The sequence below is a fragment of the Mauremys mutica genome, chromosome 1 (genome assembly GCF_020497125.1).
Source record: "Mauremys mutica isolate MM-2020 ecotype Southern chromosome 1, ASM2049712v1, whole genome shotgun sequence".
NCBI classification, from domain to species: domain Eukaryota; kingdom Metazoa; phylum Chordata; order Testudines; family Geoemydidae; genus Mauremys; species Mauremys mutica.
Window position 1 is genome coordinate 179,077,008 of NC_059072.1, and position 16,757 is coordinate 179,093,764.

Here is a 16,757-nt window from a genome sequence, read left to right on the forward strand (position 1 = left end):
AAGTTTTCAGGGCAAGAGGTTCTAGGCACCTAAGTTTCTGCCTCTGGATGTGCCTACTGTAGGTGTCTAGACAACTCTCTCTTCTCTAATCCACAAATTGTGCAATCCACAAATTGGGGGAAGATAGGTAGGGAAACACCTATGTTGTATGTTGGGACAAATCTGGTAGGTGTGCTCAGAGGACAAGGTCCTGTTCAAAATGTGCCTGGAAGAGATGGTGGTGGTAATGGTGCCCACTATATAACTTCTAGCCCACTGGTTAGAGCACTTACCTAGGATGTGGGAGATCTAGGTTCAGGACCATACTCCTCTGCTGGAGGGGGAGAAGTGAGACCCCTGTTCAAATCCTACTTTTCATGAAAGTGCTGTAACTCTGACCTCTTATGCAGATGCACTACTGTATAGTATGTAGATACATATTATTTTGTCTGCAGGAACCCTGCCTTATTCAGTAAACAGCTCTAGTGGCATCTCTTATACTAAATATATTTCATTTTTATTTTTCAGTGTGGCTGAACCATTTTTCCCCACACTTTCCAGACATCTTTGTTTCCAGACTGACAACAAGTATGCTAAATTTCATCTTAGAAGGTAAAAGTTTGACCATAAGTGGTGGTTGAAGCAGATTGAAACAAGTAGGGGAGCTCTCACTGCATCAGCTGAGAAGGGAGGAAAGATGAAGAGATCTGCAGAAGGGAAAGTGCTGGTTACCTAGAAGCAGAGAGACCTCTCCCTGGCTCATCGGAGCAGGGTAGCAGTGATCTTCCCCTTCCTATAAACAGGGATTACAACTGTTTGAAAATAATCCTTTAGAATCCTTAACTGCAGGAGTTATTACATGCTATATCTACCAGTATAGCAGCCAGCTTCCTCTTTGGCTATTTCTTTTAGCATTTTACTCTCCTTGTTTCAGACATTAAATGATCTTTGCATCATCCCCTCTTAACAGGTTATCAGATATGAATTTTTCCACAAGGAGTGTCTTCACTCTATTCCTAATGGGACCACCCTGATGTGCTTGCTTATTTTTGGGGGTGTATGTCTTCCCTATTTTATATGACTCCTACAACATGTGGGAATCATTTACTGGTGATCCCTGGAGTTGGACTCACTCTCAATTAAAAGTGAAATAGGGACTTTGTCACCTATTAGGCAATTTGAAAATTAATAAGTGGATTGATACAGCCAGTATCCATGTTTTGCATCCTTGCCGGTATTAAGGGTTATCATTATCATTATCTTATGAGTAAATAGGCAATTCAGGGTAGAACTAGGGAATGGGAGTCATGGAATCAGTTATCAGAAGGGTGGAGGAGGCAAATATACATTGTGAGTGCTTAACACCTCTGAAAGTCATGCTTTACCTGTGCCGAGATCCAGAAACAAGTAAGTGATTTCTTAGGTCATGTCTACAATGCAAAAATCATCCATGACATAGGGTGTCAGATCGCAGGTCTATGGACTCAGGCTCAAGCTACAGTGCTAAAAATAGCAGTGAAGATGTTTCTGTTCTGGCTCTGAGATCTGGTTTCAGAGCCTGAGGGGGGAACATCTACACTGCTATTTTTCACACCATAGCACAAGGCTGAGTCCGTGGACCCAGGCTCTGAGATTTGCTGCCGTGGCTAATTTTTGGAGTGTAGACATACTGTTTGTGTCTAATAGAGCATAACACTATATGGATGCATTGTCTACGTCAAGCATTGAGACTGACTTCAATTATCAGGCTCTGATTACAGATTGTAGAATGCTCAGATCATGTAATGTGCTATTTATAAAACAAGTATTGGGTTGTCTTAAACTTCACTGAGTTCTATTATATCTGGTTCACTTTTTGCCAAATTGATTCAGATTTAAATGTCATGTATGGAAGTGAGAAGCACATGGGTATGTTTACTGAAGGGCTCTAAAACCATCTGCTATTAAAGAATTTGATCAATCTAGTCAAGCTGAAGTAGGTGAAGTTATGGGAGAATAGGGAAGGCAGAATTCTGATGACTTCTAAGTGAATACAGCTTTCCATCAGAGCACTTGGTTTAAGAGATCCCAGCCTGTGAAACATGTTCTTGCATCATTAATTAATGGTGTTTGACTGTTCACCTTCCTTGGGGTGTGAACTGCTAGGGTTTGCTATAAATTCACAAATTCACCTTGAGGTTTTTAAGAGTTCCTATTATTAAAGGTCATCAGCAAGCTGCATTTCTTAGAGTATACAATTTTACATTTTTAATCAATTTCTTAGTTTGCTAAAAGTTTATAACATCCTTTAGGGCCACCAAAGTACTGCATGACTTTTGCTGTGACTACATAAGCATGTTTCTCAAACCTTTAAAAAAGTTAGAAAATACAAAAAGTCTCTGTTAGGCTGGGGGAAAAATAGAGGTTGACTTCAGTATATGGATTTTACATATTGATGCTAGAAACTACTAGGTTATGTATATTTTATTTTTAAAAGCATTTAATTGTAAATTTATAAGCCAGTCAAAGTTATCGAGTACTACTGTTGGCTTTAGAGAGTGAATGCTTTGTGAACAGTTCTGATATAGATTCCAGTAGCCCATGTGAATTGTGTATAATGAGCTCTAGTTCCAAGATTGGTAAGACTCCAAGCAGTTCAGTAAAGTTAAGCTGTCAACTACAAGTGAGGTAGCACGAGCCACCAGCCTCGGCTATAGCAAAAATCTTAAAGGGGAGTCTGCTAGTGGCTGTCCCCTCCCTCCAAGGATAGCAGGACTGGGAAGGTTATAGGCAGCTTGGCCTGTACTTCTCTCTTGGGGAAGGAATACATATAGTCTTGACACCCATCATTCCCGGCTGTCCTCTCTCTTGTTAGTACTCACCCCAACTAATTACCTCTCCCCATCAGAATCCATGCTTTGTCTCGAGAAACACCGGGTGCGCCCTTTCAGCAATGAGCCATTGTAAATTTCCTATCTACTTCCATGACACCCACCTTGCTATTCATTCCTTCCCTCCACACTGCATGGCTTCCTGTTCTGTCTCTTATTACATACCCTGCTTCCCCAAGCATTAGACCTCCTCCTCCTCCCCTCTAGACATCCCTTTGAGGTATGTTCTTCCCATCAAATTTCTACCCCACCTACACTAGGTGAAGAGGTGTCCTCAAGAAGGGGAACATGTGTAGCCTACACATGTTCCCCTTCTTGAGGACACCTCTTCACTTTTGGAAGAAAGCAGCCCTGTAATTCACCTCTCCTTAACATTTTTGGCAGTCTTTTCATACCCCCAAATGACATTCTGGTCCCCTATTTTCACACTATTATGTTCAGGAACAGCCTAAGGACTTTTGGGAGGGTCAGTAAAATGATTCTTTGGGACATACCCCTCCTCCCACAGACTTGACTCATTTTATATGGCAAGTGCTTGGAGGACCTTAGGTCAGCTCCAGTTGTCTTCTGCAGATGTGAAGCTCAGTCACTTTAAACCTCAGCCATCTATTTACTTTTATTGTATGATTAAGGCTATAATTGAAAGGAGGGGGATAGAAGTGAACTCTCAAAACAAAAGCCAAGATTATCCTAAACATAACTGTTCTTCAGCAAGTCAGATGTCCACAGTCACAAGACTGTCAGGTTCTGACTCAGTCAAATTCCTAGCAGTTCCATGTAGTTGATCTCAGCCCTCTCTGCTAGAATCATTGCCATTGGTTCTTTGTGCTTTTTGTACAGCAATCCCAGAAGATGGGAATTTCTTTCTCCATTGAATTGCTAGGAGGTTTTCAAGAAAAAGAATTGGTCATAAACAACAAGCAGCTCTCACCAAGTCACTGCTGATCGAAATCTTCAACAATCTGTAAAGCAACAATGTACCTGACTACTATGATCCCATCAAAATATTTTGCGGTTGAACTAAGTGAACAAAAAAGGGGTGCTTAAAATCTCTGTATAAACCAGCTTCAGTTCAGCTCCTAACAAAGGCTCTGTTGTGATACTGTGTGTATAGAGAAATGTTATGTGACTTTGCAGGTTGTGTCGTAGCCTGAGCATGTCAGGCACAATTCCCAGAAAGAGAGTGCATTAGAGCTCATAGCAAACACATCTTTTTATAGGTGATAGGGTTATAGAAAAGAAGGACTTTATACTAAATGCCAGAAGAAGAAGGGCACTTAACTCTAAGTAATGACTTGTGTATGACAGCTGTTAGATTCTGGACTCATCAGGGCCCACATCATGCTCAGCCTACAGAACCTTAAAACTCAAAATTTGTCAGTATCTTTCAATTGTGTCAGTTACTGCCATATGCCATCTCTGTGCAGCTTGTAAATCAGAGATGCCCTTTAGGCTGCTAATTTACTGCTAGGAGAGCATCAGCATAGCTGCTTGACTAAGGGACTGGAAATAGATACCAATACATTCCTCTTAGAATTGTTCTCTGGGCCTGGATTTCTTCAGTGAGGATGAGTCACATCCTACAGAGTGCTGTCTGTAGAAACAACAGCCTTCCCCACGTAAAGTAGTTTTGTTACAGAATTAAAACAGACCTGGAGAAACAAAACTCTAACCTCTTCTCTCCTTTAAGGAGACAAGGTGAAACTAAGTATCAGGGGATAGCTGTGTTAGTCTGTATCCACAAAAACAATGAGGAGTCCAGTGGCACCTTAAAGACTAACAGATTTATTTGGGCATAAGCTTTCATGGGTAAAAAACCTCACGACTTCAGATGCATGGAGTGAAAGTTACAGATGCAGGCATTATATAATGATGCATGAAGAGAAGGGGGTACCTCACAAGTGGAGAACCAGGCCTCAACACTAGTTCTCCACTTGCGAGGTACTCCCTTCTCTTCATGCATCATTGTATAATGCTTGCATCTGTAACTTTCATTCCATGCATCTGAAGAAGTGAGGTTTTTTACCCACGAAAGCTTATGCCCAAATAAATCTGTTAGTCTTGAAGGTGAAACTAAAACAATTTTGAAGAATGAGAAGATAAATATTATAAAGTGGGCTAATATTTTTAGTTAAAACTTTGTACACTAATAATGTGTAAGATATTTGAAAGTCTTCATCTAGCCTCATCATTACTACTCAATGGAAAGAGTGATTTTTAATGGCTCTATTCATACAATCAAATACATTGGAGAAGTTTTTCATTTCTGTAAGGTCACAAAACTTGATGTGAGAATGGTTTTGCTTAAATATGCAAAAACCGTATTGAAATTAATGGGGAAACAAATGCTCAGATCTTTGGTATTCAGATATTGAGATGCAACTCTGAAAAAGCACTTCCTAGTGTTGGATTATACATTACTGTCTCTGTGTAAGTTTTAAAAAAGGAACAAAGAAGTTTAAAATCCTTGGGGGAGGGGGAAGTGACTATACCTAAATATTTGATTCAGCCCACACTTCTAGGAATAAGTTATGTGGAGTGGACATGAACATTTACTCCCTTTTCTATCTTATCTCTAGTGCAGTGGTTTTAAAACTTCTTTTCTGGGGATCCAGTTGAAGAAAATTGTTGATGCCTGTAACCCAATGGAGATGGGGATGAGGGGTTTGGGGTGTGGGAGGGGCTCAGGGATGGGGCAGAGGGTTTGGGTGAGGGGTTCAGGGTGCGGGAGGGGGCTCTGGGCTGGCGCAGGTGCAGGCTCTGGGGTGGGGCTGGGGACGAGGGGTTTGGAGTGAGAGAAGGGGTTCTGAGTTTTGGGGGGCTTGGGGCTGGGGATTGGGGCACAGGGTTGGGGTATAGACTTATGTCTAGCATCTCCCAGTCAGCGGTGCAGCCGGGGTGTAGAGACAGGTCTGTCCTGGCACCGCAGACCATACTGCGCCCTGGAAACAGCCAGCAGCAGGTCCGGCTCCTAGGCGGAGGCATGCAAGTGTCTTCGCGTGGCTCTCTCCCATAGGCACTGCCCCGCCAGCTCTCATTGACTGGGAACTGGCCAATGGGAGTGCAGAGCCAGTGCTCGGGGCAGGGGCAGTGCGCAGAGCCCTGTGGCCTCCCTGTCTAGAAGCCGGGCCCACTGCTGGCCACTTCGGGGGCGCAGAGCGGTGTTGGAACTGGTAGGCACTAGTGTGCCTTAGCTGGGCAGCACCACCGATGGGACTTTTAACGTCCCGGTCGGTGGTGCTGACCAGAGCCACTAGAGTCTCTGGCTGCTGAGCAAGGCGACCCAGTGCCTTGCATGCCGTGTCCCAAATAGCTAGTTATTACTAACTGTACCTATTCCAATGCTGCCCTTTTATAAGAACTTTTTCCCAGCATGCTTCTCAGGACAGGTTGTGGGGGGATGGGACTGGCCCTTTACAGTTACAGATATAGGGAGGTGTAGCTCTAAAGTGACCGTTTTGTAACTGAAACCTGTCACTCCACACCTAAACCCCCCCCATACTAAGCCCCTCTATACTTGGATCCTGCTGGGCTGAGTGTGCCTGGCACGGGGGGGGGGGGGCAGGGCTCCAGGGTGTTTCTGGGACAACCCCAGCCCTTGCACTGTGTCAGAGTCAGGTGCAGCCTCACTGCCCAGTCCCTGTCCCAGGGGAGGGGGGTCACTGCGGGGTGATCTCAGACCTCCGTGCAGCCAGTGGCCTGTGCTCCCCACTGCCATGCTGGAACCTCAACATTTATTTATTGACAAATAACATTTGCAGAATTTTGCAGAATTCTAAAATATAGTGGTCAGAATTTTTATTTTTTGGTGCAGGAGTAATGAAATTGATATGTGGTGTTTATGTTTCAGTGCCAAAATCTGATGCACTAGAAATAATCTTTGTACAAAGTTTTATGAAGTCTGAATTCTGAAACAAGAATAAAATTTTGATTTAGCAAAGGGTATAATGCTGAATGGCAATACTCAGTTCTTCAATAAAAGCAATTGCAGACATTAAAAGTCCCTAATGAAATACTTCTTTCAAATTTCTCCATGCTCACCTATGGGAAGTGTAGTCTCATTTTCTCCCTGCTTTAAGCAAATATAATGATAATTTGTAAGTTTTTATCACTGAACAAATTATTTACATATATTTGTTAGATTAGACTTCCTGCTTTGAATAAGCATTTGTATAGCAATCTATGCTGCTTACTGTCCTTTATAGGAATTTTAATGTGCCGAGCAATAATTTGGAATGTAGATAATTTACATTAAACTTAAAAAGTGATTCAGAGATGTGCAGTAATCAAAACCCTGCCTCCTACATATTTTATTTAATTTTAGTTGTTAATTGTATAAGGCCTGACTTTTCATAAATATGGGGTGCAAATGGCAGACTTCATTGGATTTAGCTTTTTCCTTCTGGTGTCTAATGGATAATATTTATTACACAGTTTTACAGTATATGAGTACTGTAGTCAGGGGTGGCTCCAGGCCCCAGCATGCCAAGCGCGTGCTTGGGGCGGCAAGCCGCAGGGGGCGCTCTGCTGGTCTCCGGGAGGGCGGCAGGCAGCCAGCCTTTGGAGCCTTTGTAATGGATTTACACCCTGGATGGATTTGACCCATAGTTCCCCACGATCAGAGAGCAGTGGAGATTTTAACCACATCCCTGAACCACTGTGACACCGCCCTGCTCATGTCCATGTCCCTGAACTTGCAAAAAGTCACACACCTGTTTAACAGTTTACAGGATCAGGGTCTGAGGCTGCAACACATTTCAGGAACACAGTTAAAACATTGTTCAGTCCTATCAACCTTTGTTTTAACAACCTCGGGGAGCTCCCAGGGTAAACTGCGTTTACCCTGCGAACATTGGGGGTATCTGACTGAATGAGACAAGATCCCATTGTCTAAACCCCAACAAACTTTTAATTTAGCCAGAGTCCTAACGAGAGATGAGTGGGAATTTTTCAACCCTGCCTGCGGAGGGTCCTCTGGTCCCGCGGCTCTGGTGGACCCTCCTCAGGCAGGAGCCGCGGGACCAGCGGACCCTCCGCAGGCACGCCTGCGGGAGGTCCACCGGAGCCGCAGGACCGGCGACCGGCAGAGTGCCCCCCGCGGCGTACCGCCATGCTTGGGGCGGCGAAATGTCTAGAGCCACCCCTGACTGTACTACATAAAATGTGCCATTATACAGAGTAGAAATTGCACAGTCATTTGATTATAACATTAAATTTCCTGTTCAAAGAAAGTTAAGAGAAAAAATGCTCTTAATTTTTCTAGTTATCATAATAATCAAAGATGCTTATTCAGAATGTTAACTCATGTTAAGCTTTGTAAATATTTTGAGGTGCTTTTACATTGTGTAGCACCCTTTTATGGCTGCTATGGGTTATACATATATATGTTTGTGAACCCACGTGGTGTTAACATTTACTATACTGTTAAAATATGTCTTCATAACAGCACATCATTTGCCCCTGAAAAGTTCAAGTCCTTTTTTATCAGTTCCAAATAAGAGTCTACATCTTTGCTAAAAAAATTCAATAAGATTACCCAACCATGCACAGAACAAGCCACTAGCAAGGAGATTTGAGGGTAATTTTCTTGATTTACAAAACAGCATAGACTGGGGTGAAGTGCAAGGGAATTCTGTTTAGTGATCACTCATCAAAGCAGCCATTCAGCTATGTGGCTCAAATCTTACCTTTCCTATTGGTGCCATCTACACTATATATCATTAATTGGGTTTGGATCCTTGTTACAATGCGGCAACGACATCCTTTGCCCAGCAGCCAGCTGGAACGCAGTTTACCCTGGGAGCTCCCCGAGGTTGTTAAAACAAAGGTTGATAGGACTGAACAATGTTTTAACTGTGTTCCTGAAATGTGTTGCAGCCTCAGACCCTGATCCTGTAAACTGTTAAACAGGTGTGTGACTTTTTGCAAGTTCAGGGACATGGACATGAGCAGGGCGGTGTCACAGTGGTTCAGGGATGTGGTTAAAATCTCCACTGCTCTCTGATCGTGGGGAACTATGGGTCAAATCCATCCAGGGTGTAAATCCATTAAAGTCAATGGAGATCTGTCTGGAATGAGGTTAGCTCATTGCAGTCTCCATCAGCACATACATTTCAAGTGGGTAGATGCAGCACAATCAAATCACTGATTGCTGCCTGGTTACGAAGACAGAGTTCAGTGTTGTTGTGGAGGAGTAGTTACATGGCTTAATTAGTCATGCTACAAAGGACAAGGAATACTTTTTAGGAAAAAGTTTTCGATTAGAAGATGGAAAAAGTGGTTTCCCATTAGAAGCCTATAGCAGCACTATTTTAACTGTACTTTTGTTTAAGCAACATTAATGCTGGGACGAAAGTATCCCAAGTTAATCTCCGTGTGTGGTTCTGTGGTTTAGTGTGGTGCCTTGAAAGCCTTTCTTTGCTGCACAGATCCGATGAAGGGAATGAAAGATAATGGTGGAATAAAAGATTACTTTGGGAAGGGACATTTTTAGGGAAGGCAAATTCCCTTTGCTTCAGCTCCTCCACAGCAAAAACACAGTGTGCTGTTCTTAGCTGTGTCTTTTGGTCTTCACTGGAACCTGTGAAATTGACTGGTACATTTTTAAATATAATGCTGGTTTTGTTGGTCTTGGCTCTCAAGATACAGGTTTTTGTTTCTCATGTATTATATGGCTGTGCAAAATACTAGAACATTGGGGGTATCTGACTGAATGAGACAAGATCCCATTGTCTAAACCCCAACAAACTTTTAATTTAGCCAGAGTCCTAACGAGAGATGAGTGGGAATTTTTCAACCAAAAGTTTTTTCAACCAAAAGTTTTTTCTTTGGAAAATGCCCGTTCATCAAAACAAAATGTTTTGGTGGGAAAGGGTTGGCTTTGATGAAACTTATATGAGGGTTTCTCAAGTCCAGGAAGGAATTTCTGGTCAAACCAGAGAGAGAGAGAGATACACACCCACCCCAATGGTCAGGACACTCACCTGGGTTGTGGGAGACCTAGGCTTAAGTCTCTGCTCCATCTGATTTGGGGTAGGGGTTTGAACCCAGGTCTTCTCCATCTTAGATGAGTATCCTAACCACTAGGAGATGGGCTAATCTGTGGTGAGCCTCTGTCTCTCTTGTTAGAGCTGTTCCACTTTATATAAATTAAATATTCTTTGGGCCAGGGAGAGTGACTGACTCTGTAACCCAGTAGTTAGGACACTCCTCTGGGATACAGGAGATGCAGGGACTTGAAACCTGGTGTTGCGTCTCGGTGCCTCTCAGGCGGGCATGGACAGAGCCCAACAATCAATGTGATTGGTAGCAAAGACATTTATTTCTCTCCAGCATACTCTTATATACAATTATGGCAGGCAATTAAGCAATTGCTAATTGGTTAATAAGGTACACACAGGCACAGCTATAACTTCATTGGATAACTGTTATTCTGTACAACTTTCTGATTTATTATCCTGTTTACTGCCTACTGGCAGATGAGAACCAGCCCAAGGCCAGCATCTCACTACACAGCTCACAGCCTAATTAGCCCGTCCTTGAAGCCTAAACACCTCAGCTTCTCACATTCCCATCTGCCAAGTTCCCACAACCTGGGGTCCTCACAAGATTTCCCTAACCTTCCAAGCTATTGGCCATTCTGGGGTGGGAGTCTCTCTAGTTTTTCATAGAAAAAATTCAGAGGAGCTTTGTTTCATCCTAATGAGGAACAGGAACATTTTTTTGCAATCTCAAACAATTTCCCAGGACAAGAAAACAGTTTCCTGCCCAGGTGAAGGCCTGACAGGAGAGTGCCTGCCAAGAACTGGTGGCACACTGCCCCTCCTGCCACTGTTACACTTTGTTTTAGTCCTATTCCCCCAGCGTCTTTTCCAAGCCACAGTCACCAGCATCTCTGCCACTGTGGGGGAGGAGAAGCCCATTACAATATTTTGCAAATAATATTCACAATGTAAATAGCTCATGGTATTTTCCATATGCTGCTCCCCTTTAAATGGAAGGAAGTCCCCCTCGTTGCGGCAGACGCTGCTACAATTTTGTGGTCGCAAATCAGCTGCTACTGAGGAGGGGAACACTCTGTATGCTGCCATGGGAACTTGTCATGTGCTTTATTATTTCAACATAAAATAAAGGACATCCTCACTGAAAGTATGTAGTTGCCCTTTGTGTATGGAAAAAGACACATGGAGCGCAATGAGGGTGGCAAGGATGGGATCTAAATTAGACAGTTAAGATGAAATAAGGAAGAAATAAAAGAATTAAATCAATAAAGGTAAAATGGCCATTTGCAGAAATACAAAGAGTTTGCATTTTAATGGACAGAGAGGAAGAATTTGATCATAGCTTTAGGTAACAGCAGTGTTTCTATGCAAATACCATAGAGATTAGTGACAAGAAGAAAAACAGATTTTCTTACACTGTGGGACCTGTTTATAGATGTTGCCATGTGCAAATCCAAATTTAATTAGTCACACTGAAATGGGCATTATCTTCCAACTGAAACTTGTGCATCTACTTAAAAGTCATATGGTACATATGCTGCATGCGTATTGTGCTGCATCCTGTGTTGCTCCCTTTCCAATTAGAGTTGAAGTAGTGGCTATATTTTTAGTTTCATAACCATTAACGTCATAGCAAAGAGCATCACAAAGGCATCTCAGCATAATGCACTTACAACTCAATTGCTGTATTATTAAAAATATAGCTTACTTTGGGTCAATAGGGGAAAAATCTCAGAACTGAAAATATCACAGGGGGTGCATGATCTTACAGTGATTAAAACCAGATTTATCATTTGATTGGCATTTCAGGGAGTGTTCCTGAATATGCATCAACAGGTTGTAAATAATCTAAGCAGAAGGGAGGATTTGCAAGAGCTCTGTAATTCTGTAAGCAGCATAATTTCAAGTTGTAATAAATAATGAAGGCAGCATTTTGCTCATTTTCCCTAGTATTTGTCACTTGTGAAACATGTAAAGAGGAATATGGTGAAACCTGTCTTAAGTGACCACTAAGAAGACTGACCCAAAAAATAAAAATAAAATGAAAAACCAACCAGACAAAACAATGACAAAAACAAAACCAAACCCTGGCTGCCTAATGCTGGTTGCCTTCCAGTAAAGGTAGGTCAGAGTTCTAAGATTCTTTGGGGAAATATCTTCAGAGAGGATGTTGCCAGTAAGGATAGCCTCTTTTACAATTCTCACTGCACTGATAATATCACTTATGTGAAATGAACTCATGTTGGCCCCTGTCCAATTTCCAGTGGACGCATCACATTACAAAAGTTGCCATCATAACTGGCACCTCTATAAGCAATGTCTGTAGATTACATGGGTATGGGGACTGAACTTCTGTGGAGGAGTCCCTCAAACTTGTTTGAGACAGGCAGGGGAACATGGAGAAAGCTTTCACTGGTTTTTGCCTGTGCTGTGGCTCAACAAAGTACCTCAATCCAAAGGACTGTTAACCTGGCACCACTCACAAGCAGTATGTTTTCATTTACACCAACTAGAAGAAAACATTTTTAATATCAGGTCTGATAATATATAATGTGTATAAATGTCAATAATCAATGCAGTAAAGTTCTAAAATGTTAAGTAGATCAGTATTAAAAGGGACACATTTTGCCAAGTAGCTTAGTCACACATTTTGACCTTCTCAGAAACCTCAATTCTTAAATTGCAGCTTTTAAGTAATAAATTGCTACTTAGTTACTGAGAACTTATTAAAAGAAATTGCTTATGTAATACCACAATGTTCTGTGCTCGGCTGCTGTAGAGGGAGCACAAATGCACTAACAAATCACTGCTAGAGCTGTGCTGATACCATTTATGTTTGCATATGGACAAGGAAATAAATGGATCACAGTCCTATTGCTTTGTGGTCCATAGGAAAATCAGGTGTAACATCAGGGGTTTAGTGACAGCTCCTTTAAAACCTCATCCTTAAGGGCGAGGAAGTGCTGGTTGTTCCAGGGTGAGGGGTGTTGAGAGAGGGAGAGTGACAGGCATGTGGGTGTCTGTAGCTCCAGATAGTATGGCAAGCAGGCCCTCCTGTACTGAAGCATTCAAGAACCAGCCTGAATCCTGGGAAGGACAGAGTGGCTGACTTTGGATGTCCCAGGACAGGAGGCAGGAGGAGAACACAATACCAGGATGGAATCACTTGAGAAGGATAAACTGTAGCCGGAGCCAATGTCACTATCACCAAGAACTGTACAGGGCTGTGAGTACTGTACTTGGGCTTGTGACTTTGCATTGAGAATAAGGAGGGAGATTGTTGCTCTTCACAAACCCACAGAGAGCAACAGAAGAGGGCATTGTAGGGGAAAGTTTACTGGCACCAAAGATGACCAGAAACCCCCAAGACTCTGCCACACTGGAACTCTGAGTTGAGAGGTGTTGTTCAGCTCTATTAATTTATACGGTGGTACCACTGGAACCATGGGTCCTTGTGTTGGATGTAACCCTGTTTTACTGCTCCCCTGTCTTTCTTTTTCCATTTATCCCATCCCTTTCCTATATTTGTTGTACTATTCCAGTGTCTGTGTGTTTTTACTCTGGGGAAATTGGAACAGATACCCCAGGAGTGGAAGGGAGTTTCCCTGCTGAATTCCTGTGTGTGCCTTTTCTTGGCAGGAGCCAACCTGCAGAGTGGACTCCACATTGGCCACGAGGGAGCTATATTAAATGGCAGGGGGAAGAATCAGTGTATACTGTGATGACAGAGATAATCAATGTATAATGAGACTCAGATCTTTTCAATGGGGTTTTTATGAGCCATCACATATGCAAATGGAAAGAACAATAAATCAGCAAAGTCTTCATTTTTGAGTGTTTAAATAGGCTTAGGTAATAATTGGAGATATACCAATCTCCTAGAGCTGAAAGGGACCTCAAAGGGTCATTGAGTCCAGCCCCCTGCCTTCACTAGCAGGACCAATTTTTGCCCCAGATCCCTAAGTGGCCTTCTCAAGGATTGAACTCACAACCCTGGGTTTAGCAGGCCAATGTGCAAACCACTGAGCTATCTCTCCCCCCTTTGTCAAACAGCAATGTGTGTCTTAAAAACTACATCATGATGAAAGGGGTAAACTCACCAAATCAACTGAGGTGCTTAACGTAATCATTAGTTTTGGTCTTAAATGACTGTGGTTGCAAATAGCTGGGGTTTAGTACATATTCTTGAGTGAAACTAGCATACCAGCCTTTCTCTCCAGGGTGTTTCTATGGTGCCTTGAATAGATACATAAGAGATCCCATTCTTAATTTTCCTTAGGTTTGACGATGTAGAAAATGTGACCCTGTTTATATGCTTACTAGAATGAATGCACATGAGCCTGCCCAGAGGCATCATCAGTAAGGAGCAGTTGGCATATCTGTGAAAGAACCAATCTGCGTCTACTATGTTGCAGAGATAAATACAAAATGAATCACTCATGGACATCATATGGGAATCTGATATAAGCTAGAGGTTATGTAATTTCATCCTCAAAGTCAGAGTAATTGAGCTTTGTGCAGTGAGGGAGGAGATTAGGAAGGTGAAATCCATTTTTTCAAATCAGGGGAAGGGCACTAGGCTGCAGCAGCAATAGCACGAATAGCAGCTGCTTTCCTCCCATGTCAGTTGTAGAGTGTGTTGGAGACAGTAGCTTCACACAAAGGAAATGCAGATCTCTGTCTCTAGATACTTGTGGTTTTTCTTATTGTAGTATCCAAGTGCTGCCAAATATTTAAAAATCGAAATAGCTAACTGACCAAGTTGGCAAGTTTCTGCCATATCTTCTGAGGATGTTGCTGAATTAAGCTTAAGTATGTTTGGGGTCCGTTGTATGAAATGAGTGTTTTATGTATTATTGTGGACCAGGATTGTATGCAATCTCTCAGGGGGATGGGGACAGGGTGAGAGATGTGACAGATGTGAGAGCCCGGGTTTCAAAGGACTATATTGAAAATGTTCTAGAGAAGAATGGATTTTTGGAACAAAAAGTGTTAAGTGCTTTTCCTGTTGAATATCTAGGGCCTGCTCTACACTAGGACTTTAAATCGAATTTAGCAGCGTTAATTCGGACTAATCGCTCAACCGTCCACACCAGGAAGCCATTTAATTCGAACTAGAGGGCTCTTTAGTTCGAATTCGGTACTCCACCCCGACAGGTGGAGTAACGCTAAATTCGACATGGCTAGCTCGAATTAGGCTAGGTGTGGATGCAATTCGAACTTAGTAGCTCCGGGAGCTATCCCACAGTGCACCACTCTGTTGACGCTCTGGACAGCAGTCCGAGCTTGGATTCTCTGACCAGCCACACAGGAAATGACCCGGGAAAATTTGAATTCCTTTTCCTGTCTGGGCACTTTGAATCTGACGTCCTGGCTGGACATCAGGGCGAGCTCCGCAGCACCTGCAACGATGCAGAGCTCTCCAGCAGAGGAGTCCGGCCAATCCAAGAATAGAAAGAGGTCCCCAGCATGGACAGACCGGGAAGTCCTGGATCTGATCGGTGTGTGGGGCGAGGAGTCTGTGCTGTCGGAGCTGCGCTCCAGCAAGCGGAATGCAAAGACCTTCGAGAAGGTCTCCAAAGCAATGATAGAGAAAGGATACAGCCGGGATGCAATGCAGTGCCGCGTGAAAATCAAGGACCTGAGACAAGGCTACCAAAAAGTCAGAGCGGCAAACGGACGCTCCGGAGCCCAGCCCCAGACATGCCGCTTCTACGAGGCACTGCATGCCATTCTAGGTGGGTCTGCCACCACTGCCCCACCAGTGACCGTGGACTCAGTGGATGGCATAGTGAACCTGGACAGTTCCTCCTCGATGTTCGCCGATGGGGAAGATGAGGAAGGGTCTGTGGAGGACGGCGCAGGCGACAGCGAACACAATACCGCCTTCCCTGACAGCCAGGATCTCTTCATCACCCTCACAGAGATCCCCTACCAACCCTCCCCGGCCGTTAACCCGGACTCTGAATCAGGGGAAGGATCAGGCGGTAAGTGCTATAAACATGTAAACATTTATTTTTTATAAAACAGGTATAAAAAAATAGAAATACTATATATAAAATTTTCAATGAAAAACTATATGAAAAGTAGGTCCACACATATAGGGATTGAACAATAATCCTCCAGGGACAATTCAACAAAGGTCTCATAGAGGTCCTCGAAAAGCCTCCGCAGGAGGTTCCTGGGGAGAGGTGCCTTGTTGGGTGCTCCATGGAAGCACACTCTTCCGCGCCAGGACATCCTTATGTACATGGGAATCATCGCCTCCACAAGCATGGCCGCATATGGTCCTGGTCTCTGCAGGGCTTCCCTTAGCATCCGCTCTTTGTGACTCCGAGGGACCCGCCTCAGGGTGATCTCGTTAATGAAATGCTGCATCTAATTAGGGCAATTAGTGTATTGTTACTGTTGTGAATGGTTGACTTTTACTTTGCATAACAATGACCCTCGCTTAACAGCCATGTGTTGTAGGCCACATAGGAAAAGCATACATTGATCTTTCCCGTGCACTGGCGGGAGTGGCTGGAAAAGGGTCAGAGTATATGATTTCCAGATTGCCTTTAGCGGGAGGGCACAGCTATCCATTAACTGATAAGCAGAATGTACTGTAAGGCTTACCAGGACTGTCTGCTAGACGGATTCAGCTGTCTCTCCCCACTTGTCCGCTCTCCTGTGCAATGCCGCAGCCAATGAGAGCATATTCCGAAATCTCGAACTTGTCCTGAGATCTCGTGAGACTTGTTGCCCTGTATGGTCTTGTTCAGAGAAACTGACTAGACTGTGTTCACTGTTCGCAAACATGTATCTGTTCAAGGAAATCAGTTACTTTTCCCATCACACAGCTTCGGCTCTTTCCCGGACTGCCCCGGCATCCCCCTCGCAGAGGCTGGCGCAGATTAGGCGGCGA